A 24509-nucleotide genomic window follows, 5' to 3' on the forward strand; every position below is an offset into this window, starting at 1 on the left:
CATTCTTCTCCGCTTGCATGGGACCCGTGGTTGTAATCGAAGACAGACTGACAGCTACGAACCACCTGCATCCCTCCATGTTTGATGTCTTCCCGACGGCGATGTCATCTTCCAGCAGTATAACTGTCAGTGACTCGGAGCCAGAACCGTGCTACAATGGTTTGAGGAGCACTATAGTGGAATCGCGTTGACGTCACGGAGACCAAATTCGCCTGATGTAAATCCTATGGAACCTATCGGGATATCAGTGGCCCGTTATTTTAGCAAAAATGGCTCAAATGGCTTTGAGCACTATGGGACTCAACTGCTGAGGTCATTAGTCCCCTAGAACTTAGAACTAGTTAAACCTAACTAACCTAAGGACATCACAAACATCCATGCCTGAGGCAGGATTCGAACCTGCGACCGTAGCGGTCTTGCGGTTCCAGACTGCAGCGCCTTTAACCACACGGCCACTTCGGCCGGCTCGTTATTTTAGCAAATCACGTGATCTGTGCGTAGATATCTAATGCCACAGACCTCCACAAACCTACCAACAAACTGTCAGATCCCTGATACGCAGAATCAGTGATGTATTTCGTTCCGAACACGGACAAACAAGCTATTAAGTAGGTGGTCAAAATGTTTTCTCTCATTAGTGTGTATTAGATCTAAGATCAACAAATAGAACTGACCTCTTTAGCATGCCACATCGAAACTAGTATTAGTGACGATGAGACAGTGTAGAAAAAATTATCGTGAAAGTGCAAAGGGCAGCTAAAACAAGTAGAAAGGCTCACAAGTTCAGTAAACTAGATAATGAAGCAGCAGTGTCATGTCTTAATGAGGAACATGAAAGTCTTAGCTCAGAAAAAATGCATGTAGAGGAAGTGTGGCTGAAGTAAAAAGAATAGTTGATAATGCACTGGATAGATATACATTCCGCAGAACAGTTCATGATGGGTAGGAACATTTCATTGTATACAATTACTGTAAAGAAACTTCTAAAGTAAGAGATACTAATGCATAATATGTGTAAAACGGAGCACAGGGCTATAAACAGAGGGATGCTGAATGAAACGCGTCTGGCTGTCAAGAGAGTAATACGTGAAGCCTTCAGTGGCTACTGTAGTTTATTGCTGTAAAATCATCTTTCAAAAAGCCAAAGAAATTCTGATCGCATGTAAAGGCTGTTAGTGGCACTAAAGTTAATGCAAAATAACTCATGGCTACGACAGTAACTGAAATTTACGGTAGCAAAGCATAAAGAGAAACGCTTAACTCTGTTTTCAAATGTTACTTTACAACGAAAAACCTAGGAATACTACCTCAATTTAATTCCCATACCACTGAAAAGATGAGTGCAATAAGTGTTAATGTCAGTGGCGTTGAGAAACATCTGAAATAGTTAAAACTGAACAAAGTTCCATTGCTCGATGGAATCTCTGTCAAGTTCTATATTGAATTTGCGATTGAGTTAGCCCCTCTTTTATCCATATCTATCTTAGATCCCTCGAAAAAAAAAAATCGAATTAGTTGGAAGAAAACACACATCACGCCTGTCTACAGGAAGGGTAGCAGAAGTGATCCACAAAACTACCGTTCAATGTCTTTGCCACGCATTTACTGGAGAATTATAGAACATATTCTGAAATCAAATGTAATGAGGTGTCTTGAACAGAATGACCTCCATGTCAATCAGCATGGATCACGAAAACATCGATCACGTTAAAACCAACTCGTAATTTTGTCACATCACACACGGAAAACCATGAATCAAGACGGTCAAGTAGATGGAGTATTTCTCGATTTCCGTAAAGCATTTGACTCAGTACCACATCTACTCTTATTATCGCAAGTTCGATCGTATAGGGTATCAAGCGATATTTGTGACTGACTTGAACACTTTTTAGTAAGGAGGACACAGAAAGTTCCCTTGCACAGATAATCACCGACAGATGTAAAATTAACTTCGAGAGTGCCCCAGGTAAATATGTTGGGACCCTAGCTGTTCGTGGTATACATTAATCACATTAAGGACAAAATTAATAGTAATCTCAGACCTTTCGCAGATGATTTAGTTATCCATAGCGTAGTACTATCTGAAACAAGCTCCACAAATATTCAATCAGATCTTAAGATTTCAGAGTGGTTCAAAGAGTGGCAATTTTGTTTTGAATGTTTAGAAACGTAAAATTTAAAACTTCACGAAACGAGAAAACGTGGTATCCTTTAACTATAATAACAATCAGTTACAGCTAGAATCGGTCAACTCATGCAAATACCTGAGTAAGTCTAACACGTTGTACGGATATGAAATGGAACGATCACATATTCCCAGTTGTAAGTAAAGCAGTTGTCAGCATTGTGAGACTATGTCTGTTGGTAGAATATTAAGGAAATGCAGTCAGTCAACAAAGGAGACTGCTGACAAATCACTCGTGCGGCCCATTATAGAATATTGCTTCAAGTGCATGGGACCTGTATCATAAAGAAATAACTGGGGATATTGAACGTATAGGCCTACAGAGAAAAGAAGCAATAATTATCACAGGTTTGTTTGACCGTTGAGAGACTGTCACAGACCTGTTGAAAGAAGTGAACTGTCTGACTCATTATGGTAGACGCGAATTATCCTGAAAAAAGCAACTTAGTTTCAAGAAACGGCTTTAAATGAACACTAGGAGCGTACTACAACCCTCTGCGTATCGTTTCCGTAGGGATCGTGGAGAAACGATTAGACGGCGGCGGCTCCACTTCCCTGTGGTACAAACAAGAACGCAACATATCCAGTCTCGTTTACCCCTGGTGACCGTAACCTTAACAGAGAAGTACTGAGAAATGGCAAGTACTGTGACAAAGCAAAGGACGGGAGATCTATGTTCTCAGTCGTTTAAAAATGACTGAACTGCAATTCTTTTTTGTAGCCGTTGATGAAAACTCACAGTGTTTGCTGTGCCGCCGAATAATAGGCGTCCAGCGTAAGTTTTCAATTGAAATACATTACAATACATATCACAAAGACGAGTGTAGTGTACTCAACAGTGTATAACGGCAAGCAAAATTAAATGTCCTTCAGAAAATGGATGAGACACATCAACTGGATTTTACTGTACGTCAAAGTAACTGATACTTCTTGAACTCTTGGTTTCTTGTGTTACATTTATGTCTGTTTTACTGCACGCTGTACAATGTACTGTTTTCAATTTTCCAGGATGACAACCACACTAACTCTTCACTGCGAGCAAGGTTTAAAATCGCATTAAGACTTGCTCAATCTGGGAAACCCTTTTCCGAGGGGGAGTTTGTGAAAGGGTGTCTGATACTGCAGAACTTGTGTGTACCACGAACGTTAGCAGGTATCAAGAAATCCGTCTATCCAAACAAACAGTGACAAGACGTATCAGTGCTATGGCCGGCGATCTGCACAGGCAGCTAATAAATAAGGCTAAATACTTTGTTGCTTTCTCTGTTGCGCTCGATGAAGCAACAGCTCTTACAGTTACAGCCCAGGTTGTGATATACATACGAGGTGTCGATAACGCACTTTGTGTAACAGAGGAACGACATCTGTGCGTAGAAACATGCACTACATGAACGCTGACGTCTGCGGCGTGCACGCTGTGACCCGGAAGTTGCACATGTGCAAGAGCACCGCACGCGTGCAGAATTTCTGGCCGGCCGTGATCTAAGGGATCCTCCGAAAACATAAATTAGGGTAGCCAGGTGGGTATTTCAACGTTGCATGAAAGTTTATTACCTTCTCAGACATCCCTGTTGCCTGTCGTACAACGGGAAAAATGGCTAAGGCCCTACCAGAAAGCTTTTACCTGGGGTTACATACACCAGCATCCCCATGTAAGCACATAGGAGAAAAACACACCGTGGACATATCAGTCTGTGTATTGTGTTTCGCGGTAGAGCCACAAATATCAATGCAGAGACATAAGCAATTTATAGACACACGAATCATACGCATTATTCACTGAAGAACGTCTTAACCCCTGAAATATTCATTTTCGACCATTAGTTTCTGATCTGAAAGTATCGTATCTTCTAATACTCGTATAACACTTACTCTGAAGGCTTTAGTTGTCTTGTTCAGTCCTGTCCTCATGCGGTTTCAGGTATATAAATGTTAATTAAGTCGCGATAGCCCCACAGAAATAACCCCACATCCCCAAAAGTAACAGAAGCACTACGTGCTGTGATTACAGCTAATCGAACAGTACGACATTTCATTGGAAAAGGCGAGCAACTTGCCGTTTAGAAAACGGATTCCTTTAGAGGAACTGTAGCGTTCATGTATTAAAACTAGGCAAACTAGGCAGAAACGATTTGCACTTGAATACCACTTCTTTAACACTTGTTCAGAAAGGTATGCAGTGTTATGTAAGATACATTTTCAACAGACATACAACAGGAAAGAAAAAGTCACTAATATACTTGCTCTTTGCAGATCTCCTGGTGGCCGAATCCTTTTACTATGTACAGAAGTTCCTTGGATTGTATTAGAGGCTTCCTCAGTGTGTGTGTGTGTGTGTGTGTGTGTGTGTGTGTGTGTGTGTGTGTGTGTGTGTGTGTGTGTATGACAAAGACAGAGAGACAGAAAGAGTGAGAGGGGGAGGGAGGGGGGGAGGGGAGGTGAGACTATGTATGCTTGAGTTCATTTAGCTGAAATGGGACCACGGAAGTATACAAATGTAAAAATCAAGAAATCAAAATATGATTCGAGGGAGGTGGTGCAGTAGTTACAATGCTCTACTTCCATGGACGGAACTGCTGTTCCGTCTCGCAAACACGATTACATCCGTCTGCTCGTTAATCTCCAATCCACCCTACCTACATACACAATGTGGTCAAAAATATCCGGATATCTGACTGAAAATTATTTACAAGTTCGGGGCGCCCTCCATCAGTAATTCTGGAATTCAATATGTTTTTGGCCCACCCTTAGCCTTGATGACAGCTCCCACTCTAGCAGGCATACGTTTAATCAGGTGCTGGAAGGTTCCTTGGGGAATGGCAGCCCGTTCTTCACGGAGTGCTGCACTGAGGAGAGGTATCGATGTCTGTCGGTGAGGCCTGGCATGAAGTCGGCGTTCCAAAACCTCCCAAAGGTGTTCTATAGGATTCAGGCCAGGACTTTGTGCAAGCCTGTCCATTACAGGGATGTTATTGTCGTGTAACCACTCTGCCACAGGCCGTGAATTATGAACAAGTGCTCAATCTTGTTGAAAGATGCAATCGCCATCCCTGAATTGCTCTTCAAAAGTGGAAAGCAAGAAAGTGCTTAAAACATCAATATAGGCCTGTGCTGTGACAGTGCCACGCAAAACAACAAGGGGTGTAAGATCCCTCCATGAAAAGCATGACCACACCATAATACCATAACCTACGAATTTTATTGTTCGCACTACACACGCTGGCAGATGAAAGTTCACCTGGTATTCGCCATACCCACACCCTGCCATCGGACGCCACATTGTGTGTCGTTATTCGTCACTCCACACAACGTTTTTCCACTGTTCAATCGACCAATGTTTATGGTCCTTACACCAAGCGAAGCGTCGTTTGACATTTACTGGCATGATGTGTAGCTTACCTATGAGCTGCCACTCGACCATGAAATCCAAGTTTTACCACCTCCCGCCTAACTGTCACAGTACTTGCAGTGAATCCTGATGCAGTTTGGAATTCCTGTGTGATGGTCTGCGTAGATGTCTGTCTATTACACGTTACGACACTCTTCCATTGTCGGCAGTCTGTCAGTCAACAGATGAGGTCGGCCTGTACGCTTTTGTGTTATATGTGTCCCTTCACGGTTCCACTTCACTATCACATCGGAAACAGTGGACTTATTGATGTTTAGGAGTGTGGAAATCTCGCGTACATACGTATGACACAAGTGACACACAATCACCTGACCACGTCCGAAGTCCGTGAGTTCCATAGTGCGCCCCAATCTGCTCTCTCACGATGCCTAATGACTACTGAGGGCGCTGATATGGAGTACCTGACAGCAGACGGCACAAAAAACTTCTAATATGAAAAACGTATGTTTTTGGGGGTGTCCAGATACTTTTGATCACATAGTGTGAGACCTGATTGGTAGGTACTCAGAGAGCGTACAGAATAAGGGTATGATTGTGGATGGGACCGTAAAGCGTTACTGTGAGTTGCACAATCAAACACACAACTTTATTTTTGTAAGAGCCACTCATTTACACCTTCCTTTAAACGATAACAATTAAACAATACAGCTGAAGGCCCAGTTAAAGAACTTGAGATGCTTTCTGGGCTGAAGGCCCAAAACCTCACCAAAAACAAGAACAGCTGAAGGCCTGGCTTAGAAATGAAAAGCAATTAAAAATAGAAGGTAAAAATTTTTTCCTCTTAAAAAAGCATTCAATTGAAAACAATTAGCGGCTGAAGGCCTACACTACACGTCTGAAGGACAACTATAATTGAAACACATTAATAAACAATTTTTCCGACCAAGAAATTTCTTTTTAACTTACAACAGGACGGCCGAAAGCCTAATTAAAGAAATATTAACTTATTGCACGGCTGAAGGCCACAAACAAATTTGAAACAGTGGCTGAAGGCCCGAACAAGTCAGACATACAATTTAAAATAAACACCGTCCCTCTTATAAAAAATTTTCCTGTAAAGAATACACACGGCTGAATGCCTTATTGTAAGGGATTCACGTATATCCTCAGCTGAAGGCCACACATAACACATCGAACAACTAACGGCTTAGGGCCTGGATTACAAACAATTTCAGATACAACCAATTTTAAGGAAAAAATTTTTTTAAAACAAAATCAATCTTCAAAATTTTAATTTAACATGGCTGAAAGCCTTTATGTAAAATTTAAAAAAAATGAATTAATATATGGCGGAAGGCCTCGCATAATACTTCGAACTAAAATGAAAATCACAATCTAAAACTACCAGAACAAGTGGTGCTCCAAGGGTCAGCCTGAGAAGGTAGCTCAAACGTAAGGTGTGGTGAGATAGACAGCCAAAAGAACTTAAATAATCGGATGGCAACCCAAACTAGGGACTGCCCAAGGATCGACCAACAATTTAGCCAATTCCCTTCTGTCCGACCAACGGCACAACGATGAAAAGTATCGGCCGAGGACAAGGATACGAACAGCACTGCGTCTTCAGAAATTGGCGTTTAAAAACAGCCAAGGGAACAATAACCCTCTAAACAAATATGAACCAAACAACTTAAAAGGCTGTCGAACTACACGCAGTACCAGACAGCATCAGCATGACGAGGAAAGGCACACTGCTGGAAATGTACGCTAATGACAACGGCAGGTAACTGGGGCGTTAACGGCCACAGGGCAGAAACACCGCTAGTGCACTTCGCTGGTAAGTAACAGTCAATTTAATAATTCATCACAATATAGGAAGACGCTGCAAGATTTCACTGACCGCAATACATCATACGTTGCTGGTAGCCCGAACAGCCTAGGGAGCAACAACCTGCAAATGAATGAAGAGATGTCACAATAGTTGAGGCTTCATAACAGGTTAACTGATCACTCAACTTCAGCGTTCAGGTTCGGTGGGCAACGATCGTTGTCGCTCTCGCAGCTAGCGCCTCACGATCCGACAAACCGTGCACGCCGCCAGCGGACCCGGCCTGGCCTCGCACCGCGGAGAGTTCCTTGCTGTTCCATCCCAACCGACTGACTACGTCACACACCACCACCACCCGGAAATACTAGCGGTCACACCAAAGATAGTACGATAGGACTAGCATCGATAAGCGCTGCTGCTGCCACTCAGCAACTTCGTTACGCCAGTATGTAAGGAAGAAACAAGACGCCAACGATGTGACAAAATGCCAAAGAACAAACGGAATGACCGCGAGTCGCACACGGCTCACACATGAAGTCACATTAATTCTAAATCAATACTGTCTGTTCAGAAATGTACAAGAATGAACACCATTGGCACTTGTTGGCTCTGATACTATCAGTCCTTTTAAGCTCAGGGTGAAAGGATATTTGTGGACTTTTGTTATGGAGAAAATTCACAAATCGCGCTTGTTTAATGGTCCAGTGAGACACATTAGTCGAAACATCTGATAGTAAGCGAGAAAGCGAGACTGCAGCTTCTCGTGTTGGAAGATTTAGGCAAAACATTGAGATATTGAAAACAACAAAAGATAAATTGCACTTCGTCTTCAGTGTATACTGATCATTAAACTCGTTAATACCCAACAGCGGAGGATCTAACACTAACCTTTGAAAGTAAAGGTAAAGAAAAGCAAAAATGGTTTCGAGAGCACTTGTTTCGTGGGAACGTTTCAGAAATGTTAAAAAATTTGGGTACATGAACTCTCGAATGAAGACTCAAAAAGCACTTCCCCATTATTTTAAGACTGGGTTTTACTGGTTGCAGCTTCTTACAAGCAGTTCATGTAGTGAATATTAAGGTAAGGTGGATTAATTATGGCCGAGCGGTTCTAGGCGCTGCAGTCTAGATCCGCGCGACCGCTACGGTCGCAGGTTCGAATCAAGCCTCGGGCATGGTTGTGTGTGATGTCCTTAGGTTAGTTAGGTTTAAGTAGTTCTAAGTTCTAGGGGACTGATGACCTCCGCAGTTAAGTCCCATAGTGCTCAGAGCCATTTTTTTGGATTAATTACTTGCCCAGAAACTAATGCAAAGTAATTCTACTTCTACATGTACGCACATACGCAGCAAGCCACTGTTCCACTATTAGTCATTTCCTTTCCCGTTCCACCCACAGATAGAACGAGGAGAAAACGACCTTCTATATACCTCCTTACGAGCTCTAATTTTTCATATCTTATCCTCGTGGTTGGCGGCAGTAGCATCGTTCTGAAGCCAGCTTCAAATGTCGGTTCTCTAAATTTTCTCAATAGTTTTCCTTGAAAAGAGCGTCACCTTCCTTCCAGAGATTTCCATTCAACTTCCCAAAGCACCTCCGCAACACTTGCGAATTGTTCGCACCTACCGGTAAGAAATGTAGCAATCAGCCTCTGAACTACTTCGATGACTTCCTTTAATCCGACCTGTTGCGGATTCCAAAGCACTTGCGCACTACTCAACGACAGGTCGCACTAGCGTCCTATATGCGATCTCCTTTCCAGATAAACCACACTTTCCTAAAATTCTCCCAATAAACCGAAGTCAACCATTCCCCTTCACTACCACAATTCTCACATACTCGTTCCATTTCATATCCCTTTGCAATGTTACGCCCAGATGTTTATACGACATGACTGTGTCAAGCAAGATACTGCTAATGCTGTATGCATTTAGAGCCAGCTGCCATCCATTTTGTCTAAGCCATGTTGTTTCATCCTACAGTCACTCATTTTCGACCCCTTTCCGTAAACCACAGCATTATCAGCAGATTGCGCCCCACCAGATCGTTTATGTACATAGAAAATAATAGTGGTCCTGTCACACTTCTCAGCGGCACTCCTGACGATACTCTTGTATCTAATGAACACTCACTGTCAAGAACAACATACTGGGTTCTATTACTTAAGAAGTCTTCGAGCAATTCGCATATCTGGAAACCTATTCCGTTTGCTCGTACCTTCGTTAACAATCTATAGTGGGATACCGCGTCAAACGCTTTTCGGAAATCTAGGAATATGGAATCTGCCCGTTGCCCTTCGCATTACATCATGTGACAAAAGGGCAAGCTGAGTTTCACACGAGCGATGCGTTCTAAAACCGTGCTGATTCGTTGGCATAAGCTTTTCGGTCTCTAGGAAATTTATTATATTCGAACACGGAATATGCTCCAGAATTGTCCAGCAAACCGCAGTTAAGGAATTGGTCTCAAATTCTGCGGGTCCGTTACCCATTTTATATACAGAAGTCACCTGCCCTTTTTCCCTGACACTTGGAACTTTGCGCTGGGCGATAGATTCGCAATAAATAAGAGCTAAGTAACGGGCCAATGACACAGAGTACTCTTTGCAAAACCGAATTGAGATTCCCTCCAGACCTGGACTTCTACTATCTGTTCAACGTTTGAACACCGCCATTTCAATTATGGAATACAGTAAAAGCTGAAACGCCATACTGACGTCTAGCTAAGGGGTACAGAAGCCACCTCCGTGCACGTGCATCGTCGCTCGTTGGATGGAACTGATTACAAGAATTAGAACTGGATGCTTAAGGAACAGAAAAAGATAATTTTAACTCATGAGTGATCGTATATGTTGCAACACTATGATGTCAGGCTAATATTAAGTCGAAAATCATATCAGGCAAAAAATAGTGATTACTGTCAGGGCATCGTTTTCGCCTGTGTAGCAAGTAGTCTCGTGTGGGGAATAACCAAATGGGGGGAAATGGGGCTCCACGATACATCTGTCACAATCTCTCATCAGTGGTCCAGGAATATACTGTCCAATTATATGCAACCATTTGTTTGCCTACAGCAACCTGCATGTCAACTGTGCCTTCAAGACGGTACACCTGTTAATTGCTCCTGAACTGCACCGCATTGATTTAGGGTACTCCACAAATTAGAGGGACTTTGTGTGGCTCGTACCTAACTTAGAGTTGTCTCCGTGAGTTGTGAGTGGTTTTTATGGATCATTATGGCTTTCCAAGGTTCTCTGTGCCTCGGCTATATCCACGCACCTATCCGCAAACCACAGTGAATCACATGACAGAGGATAATTAGCATTCCTTCCCGTTTTATTCACGTAAGGTGAGCGAGAAGAATTACAGCTCCAATGTCTCTGTACACGTTGCAATTAGTTTAATCTTGTTTTCGTGATTCCCATGTGAGGGATATTTACGAAGGTGAACTGTAGTTTCTAGATTCTTCACGTAATACTGGCACTTGAAACTTTGTTAGTAGGCTTTCACGGAATGATCTTCTGGTGACAGGCAGTTCAGATTGTTCAGCATTTCCGTGACGTTCTGCTGTAAGTCAGACGATCCTGCAGCCATTCATGCTGCCCTTCTTTGTATACGTTAAATAATTGCAATAAGTCCTATTTGAAATCAGCCTCACACTCTGCAGTGTTTTGTAAGCAGTCGCACTTGTAGACTGACTGGCTATTTCCTGCATTGTGCAAATGAACCGAACTCTACCACCTACATTACCTGCGATGGAACCATTTTGATTATTCCGTTTCATATCCTCACAATCGTTGATTGATTCCAGCCGTAACTTATTGATATAGTAATCATAGTATAATATTTTTCAGCATTGTGTGAAGCACACAGTTTTACATTTCTGTACATTTAAAGCAAGTTCACAATCTTTGCACTAATCTGAAACCTTGCTGAGAAAAAAATGGTTCAAATGGCTCTAAGCACTATGGGACAGAGCTACTTAAACCTAACTAACCTAAGGACATCACACACATCCATGCCCAAGCCAGGATTCGAACCTGCGACCGTAGCAGCAGCGCGGTTCCGGACTGAAGCGCCTAGAACAGCACGGCCACAGCGGCTGGTCCTTGATGAGAGCAGAAGTAACAGTAGAGTATTACGAGATCATTAGAGATAGAGCACAGGCTAGTACTGGAGAAGGACGGGAAAGGAAATCGGCATTGCCCTTCAGAGAAACCATCCCGGCATTCACCTTAAGTGATCTGGGCAAACCAGGAAAACGTAAATCTGGATGGCCGGAAGGTGATTGGAACTGCTATTCTCCGGAATATAGGTCTAGCGTCGTAGCGTCCTAAAATGATCTGATTGGATGTTTGTGCAGCTTTTTTCAGATAATACAAACACCAGCAAAAGTGTTGCATCATCCCAATATCTCGTACAAGTGTGTTGCTATAGGGACTATTCCTGTGTACGGATCGGAAGGTCACCCCGGAAGCTGTAAACATACATCGAGTTACCTTGAGCGCTACCTACGGGTAGAACGCGGCACTAGAATGGATTGTAGCATTTCAGCTGGAAGTAAAGAACCAGCACAGACGCATTTGAGACGTTTGTGAAAGTCGAGTGAACATCTGTTATGCCACGAAGGGCAGTCGTGACCAATGATCCAATGATTGGATCCGCATCATAACGTTATGCGCAGAAGGCTTGTCAACCAGGGAAGTTGCTCAACATGTGCACCCGAGTCAAAGTGACGCCTTATGTCGTATCACATTATTAGGAGACTATCGCATGAGGCAAATCTCCATTCCCGACGACCATGACGAGCACCACCGCGTACTCCACAACGCCATATATTCCTGTACGGATGCTCGAAGAAATCATGGAGAATGGACACGCCCGGATTGGCGTCGGGTGCTGTTTACGGACGTAATTCGGATGAGTTTGTGTCCTGACAATCGCAGACAACGTATTTGGAAACAACACTGCGTCTCACATGTGTAACAATGTAGTGGAATGATGTTCTGGGATGGCATTACACCCCTCGTGGTTCTTGAAGCAATCTCACTGCTCCAGGGTACAGGGACGAGATTCAGCAACCAATAGTGGGACTATATCACCAACATTTTCGAGACAATTTAATCTCGATGGATCATGATTCGCGTGCTCATCTTGCTGTTCTCGTGAACACGTTCCTTCAGCATGCTAGTATCAGAAGAACGCAGTGGCGTACTAGTTCCTCGGCCATGAACCCAATCGAACATGTGTGGGATGATTGTAGTGAGCTGTTTTTGGAAGTCGACAACGACTACGTACACTCCACGACTTATGCAGAATCGGCATTGAAGAGTGGGGCAATTTGGGTCAGAGGTGGCTTGATAATCTCTTCGAGGGTATGCCATGACGCATTCAAGCCTGCATCCGAGGAAGGGTTCCACCACGTATTGACGTTGCTCACGGGTGCTACGCAAAACACCCAAAGGTAAACAGACAATTTTGTAGTTACACAATTTTCTATCACCTTGACATATTACAGATGAATATATACGCGTATCTCACAGCTATTGTTTGTTTTATGTGCTATAAATTTCGAAATAAAGTGGTCATGCAAACTTTTCTTGATGTGTGTATTAATAATAGATAACAGCAACACCTACAAAAAATATGATGCTGTTATTAATATTGTGCACAAACTCATGAATGTACAATACGAACAGCAAGACTGCCAACACACTTTCCTGGGGAATGCCTCAAGTTAGTTTTTTTCTGTTGCACTCTCTCCACGCGAGATAACACGCTGCGATCTCTCTACCAATAAATAATCCACTCACAAATTTTACATGATACCCCTTTTCATCGTACCTTTGGTAATAAATGTTGGTGTGGTCCTGAGTCAAAGCTTTTCGTATGTCAATAAATATTGCATTCGGCTCATCGAAATGATCTCTTGCTTCCAGGATGTCATGTGAGAAAAGCGTGAGTTGTATTTCGCATGACCAATGTTTTCGGTATACACTATAAATGTAAAAATAAGAACGAACCACGAATGAATTATCCGAATGGGACGGAAATTGGTAGATGTGCTGTATATGTACAGATAAACAAATGATCAAAATTTCAGAAAAAAATTGGGAGAGCTTCTCAAACTGAGCAAGTCAATAATACGTTGGTTCACCTCTGGCCCTTATTGAGCTGTTGGTCGGCTTGGCACTGATTCACAGAGATTTGGATGTCCTCCTGAGGCAATCGTGCCAAATTCTGTGCAATTGGCGCGTTAGAACGTCAAAATCCCGAGTTGTGTGGAGGGCTTTGCCCATAAGACTCCAGACTTTCTCAGCTGGAGGGAGGTACGGCGACCTTGATGGCCAGGATAGGGTTTGGCAAGCACGAAGACAAATGGTTCAAATGGCTCTGAGCACTATGGGACTTAACATCTGAGCTCATCAGTCCCCTAGAACTTAGAACTACTTAAACCTAACTAACTTAAGGACATCACACACATCCATGCCCGAGGCAGGATTCGAACCTACGACCATAGCGGTTGCGCGGTTCCGGACTGAAGCGCCTAGAACCGCTCGGCCACACCGGGCGGCGCACGAAAACAAGCAGCAGAAACTCTCGCCATGCGCGGTCGGGAATTATCTTGCTGAAATGGCTTGCCATGTGGGGCAACAAAACGGGGTGTAGAACATCGTCTACGTACAGCTTGCTGTAAGACTGCCGCGCGTAATAACGAAATGGGTCCCGCTATGAAAAGAAATGGCACTCCAGACCATCGGCTGTATGTCGAGGTGTTATTCAATCAGTGTCGGGAGCGTCTCCGGACGCGTCTTCGCTGGTCGTCAGTTCGAAGAGGGACTCTTCACCGAAGGCAATTTTACTCCAGTCAAAGAGATTTCAGGCCGAAGACATGTATGGAGACGTCCCTTACAGTGGTGGGACACCAACCTGACTTTCGCCCGCCATACGGCCTGACAACCAGGAGTGATTATCTGGGGTGCCACTTCGTTTCATGGCAGGAGCATTTTAGTTATCATCCGCGGCACCCTTACAGCACAGTGGCACGTCGAAGATATTTTACTCCCCAGTTTGCTGCCCTTCATGGCAAGCCAATCTGGGCTTAAATTTCATCAACATAATGCCCGACCGCACACGGCGAGGGTTTCTACTGCATGTCTTCGTGCTTTCCAAACCCTAACTTGGCCAGAAAACTGCCACATATCTCCCAAACAGAATTTTCGGAGCGTTATGGGCAGAACACTTCAACCAGGAGGTCATTAAAAACTCTTTCAATTATGCCAATCCAAATAACAGCTTGCGCAATGGCCAGAGGAGGACTAACGTATTATTGACTAGCTCAATTTGTCAAGCTCTTTCTCTTGAATAAATCATCCAGTTTTTCTTAAATTGCAAGCATTTGTTTGTCTGTACATGTACATAACATCTACTGATTTCCGTTTCATTTGGATAATTGCTTCGGCCAGCCGTTGTGGTCGAGCGGTTCTAGGCGCTTCGGTCCGGAACCGCGCTGCTGCTACGGTCGCACGTTCGAATCCTGCCTCGGGCATGGATATGTGTGGTGTCCTTAGGTTTCTTAGGTTTAAGTAGTTCTAAGTCTAGGGGACTGATGACCTTAGATGTTAAGTCCCATAGTGCTCAGAGGCATTTTTTTAATTACTTCGACGGGCGTCGTTTTTTGTCCTAGAGTTTATATGATGGCTGGAATGGAGAAGGTCATTCTTTCCATCGAGGCCACAACAAGACGCACACGGAGAAAACGTGTGATACGCAGTACTACGCAAATAAGCGACTGTGTGAGCCGATTGTACAGAGGAACAGAGCATGCAGTGTCTCCAGTATGGTCAACGACACCACATTACTCCAGCCGTCGCCTACACTGGTAAAAATCACTTTTTGGGTGACTGCCTCATTGTGCCATTGTTTCTGCTTTTCATTCTTTCGAGACAAATTTATATGTTCGTATATCTCTAGCTTTCACTTTTTAGCGTAGTATTTGTCTTTTTTGGTATATGCCAGCCATAATGATTACTGCAAATGAGAAGAACCCCCATCACAACTAAAGTAACACGAAAATAAGTATTAAATGTCCTATCCGCAACCCGAAGCATACACTGGCCTGACACAGGAGAATGACGCTACTGGTTGGAACAAAAAAATGGCTCTGAGCACTATGGGACTTAACATCTGAGGTCATCAGTCCCTAGAACTTAGAACTACTTAAACCTAACTAACCTAAGGACATCACACACATCCATGCCCGAGGCAGGATTCGAACCTGCTACCGTAGCGGTCGCGCGGTTCCAGACTGTAGCGCCTAGAACCGCTCGGCCACTCCAGCCGGCTGCTGGTTGGAACACCACCTGGTATACTGTCCTTTGCAATTGCGCATGTCCCACTACCCACATTCTTACGTCCATACCACCACAACAAGTACCAACAGTCACGAAACTTATTGTGATTGACGCGACATGGCTAAATATGTACACATTCTTCTGTAGAAAGGAGGGACAATATGTTATTTGAAACCCCGTTTCGGTATCTCTCGTCTAGATCAAGATAAACTACTGTTCTCTCAAAGATGCATCTTGCTTTATACACTGCTAAGTATACACTGTGCCGATTGTTAGCGGTCTTTATTGTCGTAGTTTCACCCCTTCCGCGTCTCACAGCTGGTGACAACCGCGTATTCTCGTCCGTGCGTCCTGTTACCCAAAGGCCATCACGTCGCAACTGGAGAGACATTCGGTGGAAAAGAGCAAAAAGTAGTGTGTGAGCGTGGAGACGGGCGCGCCTGAGTCGTAAAGCAGCGGCGGGCCTGCTGAGGCCGTGCTCGTAAAGTGCGGCCGCTTTACTGCTGCTTATTGTCGCCGGAATTGGCGGGCGAGCGTGACGGCAGGCCTTTGCATGCGCTGCCGCCGCCGCCGCTGCAGCTGGACACAAGAATTAAGAGGGACGAGTCTGCGCGCGCGTTATTTCTAGTCGCCGCCCAATTATACAGAGCGACGGCGCAGCTTGTCGCGCAACACCCAAATAAAATCGCACTCGCGTCAGCCCGCATGCATAACACCTACTAGAATATAGATTTCCGTGACGGTTGAGAATAAGACGTAGTGTGTATTTATTTTCTGTGAGTCCTCTGGTTCACGTGCGCGTGCCCGCATCCGCTGCTAAACACAATGGACTCACATCTCTCAGCTCTAGAGTGCGTGGCTCTTGGCACACGCCACATGACGTGCACTGGCGAAGTAGGTACATGTTTTGACATAAAACGTGAGCACCAGCTGGCTGATCACTTACAACCGAGCTGCTCCGAAACGCAACAGCAATCTTTTCAGAACTTTCGCAGTTTGGCAGCCGTCACAAGACAGTAAAACTGTAGCCAGTAGCAGTTTTCAGCTAAAGTTCTTCAGCACCTAAGCACTCCTTTTTGTAAGTCACAGTGGTCTGCGATTATAACAGCACGCTGTGTTAGCGTACCTCTTTGGATAAAGGACGATCACAAAGTTACCGTTTGAGGACTTTGCTGCAGCGTATATTAAACGTAACGCTTCTCCGCTGAGGGTGAACAGGGTGCTCCATTGATCGTGACCGGGCCAAATATCTCACGAAATAAGCGTCAAACGAAAAAACTACAAAGACGAAACTAGTCTAGCTTGAAGGGGGAAACCAGATGGCGCTATGGTTGGCCCGCTAGATGGCGCTGCCATAGGTCAAACGGATATCAACTGTGTTTTTTTAAAATAGGAACCCCCATTTTTATTACATATTCGTGTAGTACGTAAAGAAATATGAATGTTTTGGTTGGACAACTTTTTTCCCTTATGTTTGTGACTATTACAGCGCCATCTATCACAAAGCAAAAAAAGCACCCACCGTATAGTACTGATCCATCCCTATGCGATTATCACGTCTTCGGTCCCTTAAAAGATGCCTTCAAGGGTAGACGATTCCTGTCGGACGAGGATGTGCAGCAGGCATTTACGAACTTCTTCGTGCAGCAAGACAGCGTTGTACCAAACGGGTATCTTCAACTTAATGCGTCGATGGGATGATTGAATCAATGCTCTGGGTGAATTTTCCTGATTGGCGTATCCGTTATGGACTGTATGGCCTTCGAACGGAAACTTCTTGATCGCCCCTAAGTCACTAAGCGACTATCCCGCTAGCGAACCCCATCCAGTCTCTGGTTGCCTACCTTCCGGCTTCCAGGGTCAACAAAACTTTTATTTTTCTCTTGGTTATTGATCGAATTTAAAAATTTAAAATTCCGTTATAATCTACTCATTAAGAGATATAACCCTGTGATAAAAGTGTAACGCAATAAGACAAGCATTAGAGTTAGATACTATGTGTTCGTATTGATTCAACGAGACTGACGGCGTGCAAATACCCTGACTTCATTTATCCAGTGCTTGAGAATGAAAGGAGTTAGCGACTTACAACGAACTTCACACATAATTTCAAACCTTTAAAAATCTTTTTCTCGCTGACGTCTCTCGCAACGATGAAAGGAAAAAGTGTATCACATACTACATTTTCGCTCTTCGTGCTGCAAAACTGCAGACTCAGACATGACGTTTTAGTTTATTATTTCTTTACTATTAGCAGCACTGCTCGCGGACAGTATCCACATACACGGAACGCACCAGCAAAATAATATCATTTTACGACACAGAATTCAGAAGATATGACGTCATAAACATTTCGATAAGTGAAAAACTAGTTTCTGCTTAAAGTGGCAGGCAGTAAAACTTCAACATCAGGCACGACGTTTTTATTTATTACTTCTTTCTACTAACTCTATTAGCAACAACTTTTTGAGACAGTATCTATAAGAAGCAGTCAATTGAAAACGAGACAGACGTGAAAAAAATTAAATTGTTTATTCTTGAATATTTCTCGGGTATTAAGCCGGGTGGCGTCGTCCAAAAGCGCCTTTTGGACGGCGCCACCCGACTGAATATCCGAGAACTATTAAAGATTTCCCTACGGTGGGAAAATCTAAACTCACAAAAACTACCTATTATTTCAACGGCCATTATCAAGCATTACGGAGGTGTTAAACGGTATTAGCATGCTCTGTCCTGGGGTGAATAATTTTTTTCGACGTTTAATGAATTTACTTCCCCAGTAGGATATTAAAACAACATAATGTGTGAGTAGTAAGGTGTACTACTCTGGCAATTCCCAGAAAATGGCAAAAGTTCTACGCGTCTCTTATGTATCTGATGCATCTGTACGAAGATGCCTCCCATAAGAAGTTCTTGTGGCCAAGTGGTAGCTGCCCTCTGTAATAAAAATAAATAAATAAAAAACAAACCTGAGGGAACGGATCAACAATGAACTTGAACGGTTGTCATGTGACTTCCGCCCCGACATAAAAGCAACGAACAATAAGAAACAAAACGAAAAAAAAGAAAGTCGTTAGCGTTCGCGGTATGCAATAGAGTCATGGGCGAAGCGATGGTTCGAATCCCGTTCAGACCTATTTTTTACTGTATTTTTTTATCTCCTAACATTTCGACAATAGAATGACAAAGTACGTCTCGAATCCCTATTGCATCTGCAGAAATCGTTGGTGATTGATCTTTATCAGTAAGGTCCGCTTCTTGAAGAAGAATTTCACAGTACACGAACGCATCTTTAAACAGTCGTTTTGTAACTGCATTATGCATTGCATCGGCATGACATTCATTATCTGCAGTAGCTGAAGAACAGGGAGTACACTTAATTTCTGTAGTAAAAGTGTAAATTCTGTGATATTCAAAAAATTTGCACTTACTCTATTCCTTCTTGCTACATTAGCAACGTCTCACGGCTACGCAGGCTAACTGCCAAATGGGGCCTGCTAGTTCGAAGTGTCGAGGTGTAAAGTAGTTCCGGTTACCTTACCAAAAAAATTGCTCTGAGCACTATGGGACTTAACTTTTGAGGTCATCAGTCCCCTAGAACTTAGAACTACTTAAACCGAACTAACCTAAGGACATTACACACATCCATGCCCGAGGCAGGATTCGAACCTGCGACCGTAGCGGTCGCGCGATTCCAGACTGTAGCGCCTAGAACTGGTCGGCCACTCCGGCCGGCGGTTACCTTATCAGATTGCATGTATAAGGGAATTCGCAAACCACGACAGGCATATATTTTTCGTAAAACTTTATGCCCTTCTTTGTTTATTTTTCGATAGTTATAAATAAGTCTGTCCTAGTAATCAAATTTAATTAAAATAGTAACTAGTGAAATAACATGAAATTCAGTAAAACTTCATTCAAATACAAGTATTTTTAAAAATTATTTACCTTTCAAATGGCGTAAAAATTTAAAAAATATCACCAGTGATGAAGACAACATAGATTAAAAATTAATGTTGAGCGGTAGTCGAACCGTCGCCCCGTAGACGTTCGCTTTAAGAATCTAGAACGCTAACCACTTCACCACCATGAATTCATAACAAAAGCGTAAAACTTCTGTTGCCATTTTCTCGGAATTGCAGGAGTAGTGCACCTACTAATGCGCGCATTGTGTTATGTTGTTGTAATGGACTACTAAATGTGTACCAAGTTTGAAGTAAATCTCTCATTCCAAAGTCGTGGCGTCCCCTTGTTAGCTAGCTGCAGAATAGAAGACAGAGCGCTCCCAATGCCACCGCGAACAGAATATTGCGACATGTCGCATGACTGGGATGACATGATACCTTGTACTGGCTATCTGTGTGAAAGTCGAGAGAACGCGCTACACTCTCCTTGTGAGTGATCGTGCATAACTTGAAGACATAGGGAATGGGTGTTTGTGATGTCCTTAGGTTAGTTAGGTTTAAGTAGTTCTAAGTTCTAGGGGACTGATGACCTCAGAAGTTAAGTCCCATAGTGCTCAGAGCCATTTGAACAGGCAACAGTGCACAAAACCACTCGTCATTTCTGTGTTGTGTAACAACAGGTGATGAGCAACCAAATCATCCAGAAACAGCTCCTTGTTGTAGGGTAGAGTTGCAACTTTCTCAACTGTGTAACTATTACCACCGCACGTTACAGAGCAGAGACTAATTTGGGCCAGTAACAGGACCGTTGCGTGCATAAAGCATGGAAAATGGTCGCCTCCACTGATAAGTCGTATTAGGTCTTGGTTTGCTCTGATAGCAAGGTGCGAATGCATCGAACGCCACATGAGACGAAGCATACCACCTGCCAAAAGGGAATCGTTAAGTCAGGCGATAGGGACATTCTAGTACAGGGGCTGTTGTCATGAGATGAAATGAAGACCTTTATACATATTACGTCGTCTGGTGCCCGGAAACGATACACGAAAGTGAGGTCCACCTAAAGTATCCCAAATGTGACCTGTACTTTCAGGAATACCATTAACCACCTGTTCTGAATTGCGTCAGAACGGTTTGAGAAACACTCCACAGATATGAGGAGGCTTGTACGACCTCTCAGCTCACCTCACATAAATCCTATTGAGCACATACAGGACGAAAATGTGCACTCTTTGAACCCAGCTCCGACAGAAAAAATGTCTACGGCTCAAGTCCGTGACCAGCTACATCAGCCTGACTGTAGGAAGAATGCAGCATTTCTTCGTTACGTGACTAGTTTGGGGACGGTAGCAGGTCCATCGCCCAAGCCGTCTTTTGATACCGAGGGAGATCCCTGATACTCATTTGATAGCATGCTCAATGAACCTGGGGCCGTCCTAAAGGAACTGGAAGCAGGAAACGTCACCACTCCTATACGGAATTGAACTTGGGACCTCCAGAGCTGCAGTCTAGTCCACTATCCTCTAGACCACCACGGCTACTGATCTTAGTAAGCAGGTGCTACTAAATCCTGACCGTTACATCTACATCTACATTTATACTCCGCAAGCCACCCAACGGTGTGTGGCGGAGGGCACTTTACGTGCCACTGTCATTACCTCCCTTTTCTGTTCCAGTCGCGTATGGTTCGCGGGAAGAACGACTTTCGGAAAGCCTCCGGGCGCACTCGAATCTCTCTAATTTTACATTCGTGATCTCCTCGGGAGGTATAAGTAGGGGGAAGCAATATATTCGATACCTCATCCAGAAACGCACCCTCTGGAAACCTGGCGAACAAGCTACACTGCGATGCAGAGCGCCTCTCTTGCAGAGTCTGCCATTTGAGTTTGCTAAACATCTCCGTAACGCTATCACTGTTACCAAATAACCCTGAGACGAAACGCGCCGCTCTTCTTTGGATCTTCTCTATCTCCTCCGTCTACCCGACCTGGTACGGATCCCACACTGATCAGCAGTACTCAAGTATAGGTCGAACGAGTGTTTTGTAAGCCACCTCCTTTGCTGATGGACTTCATTTTCTAAGGACTCTCTCAATGAATCTCAACCTGGTACCCGCCTTACCAACAATTAATTTTATATGATCATTCCACTTAAATCGTTCCGCACGCATACTCCCAGATATTTTACAGAAGTAACTGCTACCAGTGTTTGTTCCGCTATCATATAATCATACAATAAAGGATCCTTCTTTCTATGTATTCGCAATACATTACATTTGTCAATGTTAAGGGACAGTTGCCACTCCCTGCACCAAGTGCCTATCCACTGCAGATCTTCCTGCATTTCGCTACAATTTTCTAATGCTGCAACTTCTCTGTATACTACATCATCATCCGCGAAAAGCCGCATGGCACTTCCGACACTATCTACTAGGTCATTTATATACAGGGTCATTACAAATGATTGAAGCGATTTCACAGCTGTACAACAACTTTATTATTTGAGATATTTTCACAATGCTTTGCACACACATACAAAAACTCAAAAAGTCTTTTTAGGCATTCACAAATGTTCGATATGTGCCCCTTTAGTGATTCGGCAGACATCAAGCCGTTAATCAAGTTCCCCCCACACTCGGCACAGCATGTCCCCATCAATGAGTTCGAAAGCATCGTTGATGCGAGCTCGCAGTTTTGGCACGTTTCTTGGTAGGTGGTGGTTTAAACACTGAATCTTTCACATAACCCCACAGAAAGAAATCGCATGAGGTTAAGTCGGGAGAGCGTGGAGGACATGACATGAATTGCTGATCATGATCTCCACCATGACCGATCCATCGGTTTTCCAATCTCCTGTTTAAGAAATGCCGAACATCATGATGGGAGTGTGGTGGAGCACCATCCTGTTGAAAGATGAAATCTGCGCTGTCGGTCTCCAGTTGTGGCATGAGCCAATTAGCCAGCATGTCCAGATACAGGTGTACTGTAATGTTTTTTTTTGCAGAAGAAAAAGGGGCCGTAAACTTTAAACTGTGAGATTGCACAAAACACATTAACTTTTGGTGAATTGCGAATTTGCTGCACGAATGCGTGAGGATTCTCTACCGCCCAGATTCGCACATTGTGTCTGTTAACTTCACCATTAAGAAAAAATGTTGCTTCATCACTGAAAACAAGTTTCGCACTGAACGCATCCTCTTCCATGAGCTGTTGCAACCGCGCCGAAAATTCAAAGCGTTTGACTTTGTCATCGGATGTCAGGGCTTGTAGCAATTGTAAACGGTAAGGCTTCTGCTTTAGCCTTTTCCGTAAGATTTTCCAAACCGTCGGCTGTGGTACGTTTAGCTCCTTTCTTGCTTTATTCGTCGACTTCCACGGGCTACGCGTGAAACTTGCCCGCACGCGTTCAACCGTTTCTTCGCTCACTGCAGGCCGACCCGTTGAGTTCCCCTTACAGAGGCATCCAGAAGCTTTAAACTGCGCATACCATCACTGAATGGAGTTAGCAGTTGGTGGATCTTTGTTGAACTTCGTCCTGAAGTGTCGTTGCACTATTATGACTGACTGATGTGAGTGCATTTCAAGCACGACATACGCTTTCTCGGCTCCTGTCGCCATTTTGTCTCACTGCGCTCTCGGGCGCTCTGGCGGCAGAAACCTGAATTGCGGCTTCAGCTGAACAAAACTTTATGAGTTTTTCTACGTATCTGTAGTGTGTCGTGATCATATGTCAATGAATGGAGCTACAGTGAATTTATGAAATCGCTTCAATCATTTGTAATAGCCCTGTATATTGTGAAAAACTGATACGACTACTTTTAGCATTCATTAGAAATGGGGATAAGACATAATAAAATGAACTGGCTCCACTAATGTTGTCCATTGGCAGACCGACCAGTGCCCCCCTTCACTCACCATTATTTTATGTTGTGTCGTTACTAATGTACACTCCTGGAAATTGAAATAAGAACACCGTGAATTCATTGTCCCAGGAAGGGGAAACTTTATTGACACATTCCTGGGGTCAGATACATCACATGATCACACTGACAGAACCACAGGCACATAGACACAGGCAACAGAGCATGCACAATGTCGGCACTAGTACAGTGTATATCCACCTTTCGCAGCAATGCAGGCTGCTATCCTCCCATGAAGACGATCGTAGAGATGCTGGATGTAGTCCTGTGGAACGGCTTGCCATGCCATTTCCACCTGGCGCCTCAGTTGGACCAGCGTTCGTGCTGGACGTGCAGACCGCGTGAGACGACGCTTCATCCAGTCCCAAGCATGCTCAATGGGCGACAGATCCGGAGATCTTGCTGGCCAGGGTAGTTGACTTACACCTTCTAGAGCACGTTGGGTGGCACGGGATACATGCGGACGTGCATTGTCCTGTTGGAACAGCAAGTTCCCTTGCCGGTCTAGGAATGGTAGAACGATGGGTTCGATGACGGTTTGGATGTACCGTGCACTATTCAGTGTCCCCTCGACGATCACCAGTGGTGTACGGCCAGTGTAGGAGATCGCTCCCCACACCATGATGCCGGGTGTTGGCCCTGTGTGCCTCGGTCGTATGCAGTCCTGATTGTGGCGCTCACCTGCACGGCGCCAAACACGCATACGACCATCATTGGCACCAAGGCAGAAGCGACTCTCATCGCTGAAGACGACACGTCTCCATTCGTCCCTCCATTCACGCCTGTCGCGACACCACTGGAGGCGTGCTGCACGATGTTGGGGCGTGAGCGGAAGACGGCCTAACGGTGTGCGAGACCGTAGCCCAGCTTCATGGAGACGGTTGCGAATGGTCCTCGGCGATACCCCAGGAGCAACAGTGTCCCTAATTTGCTGGGAAGTGGCGGTGCGGTCCCCTACGGCACTGCGTAGGA

This window comes from Schistocerca serialis, chromosome 3, assembly GCF_023864345.2.
Source record: "Schistocerca serialis cubense isolate TAMUIC-IGC-003099 chromosome 3, iqSchSeri2.2, whole genome shotgun sequence".
NCBI lineage: Eukaryota > Metazoa > Arthropoda > Insecta > Orthoptera > Acrididae > Schistocerca > Schistocerca serialis.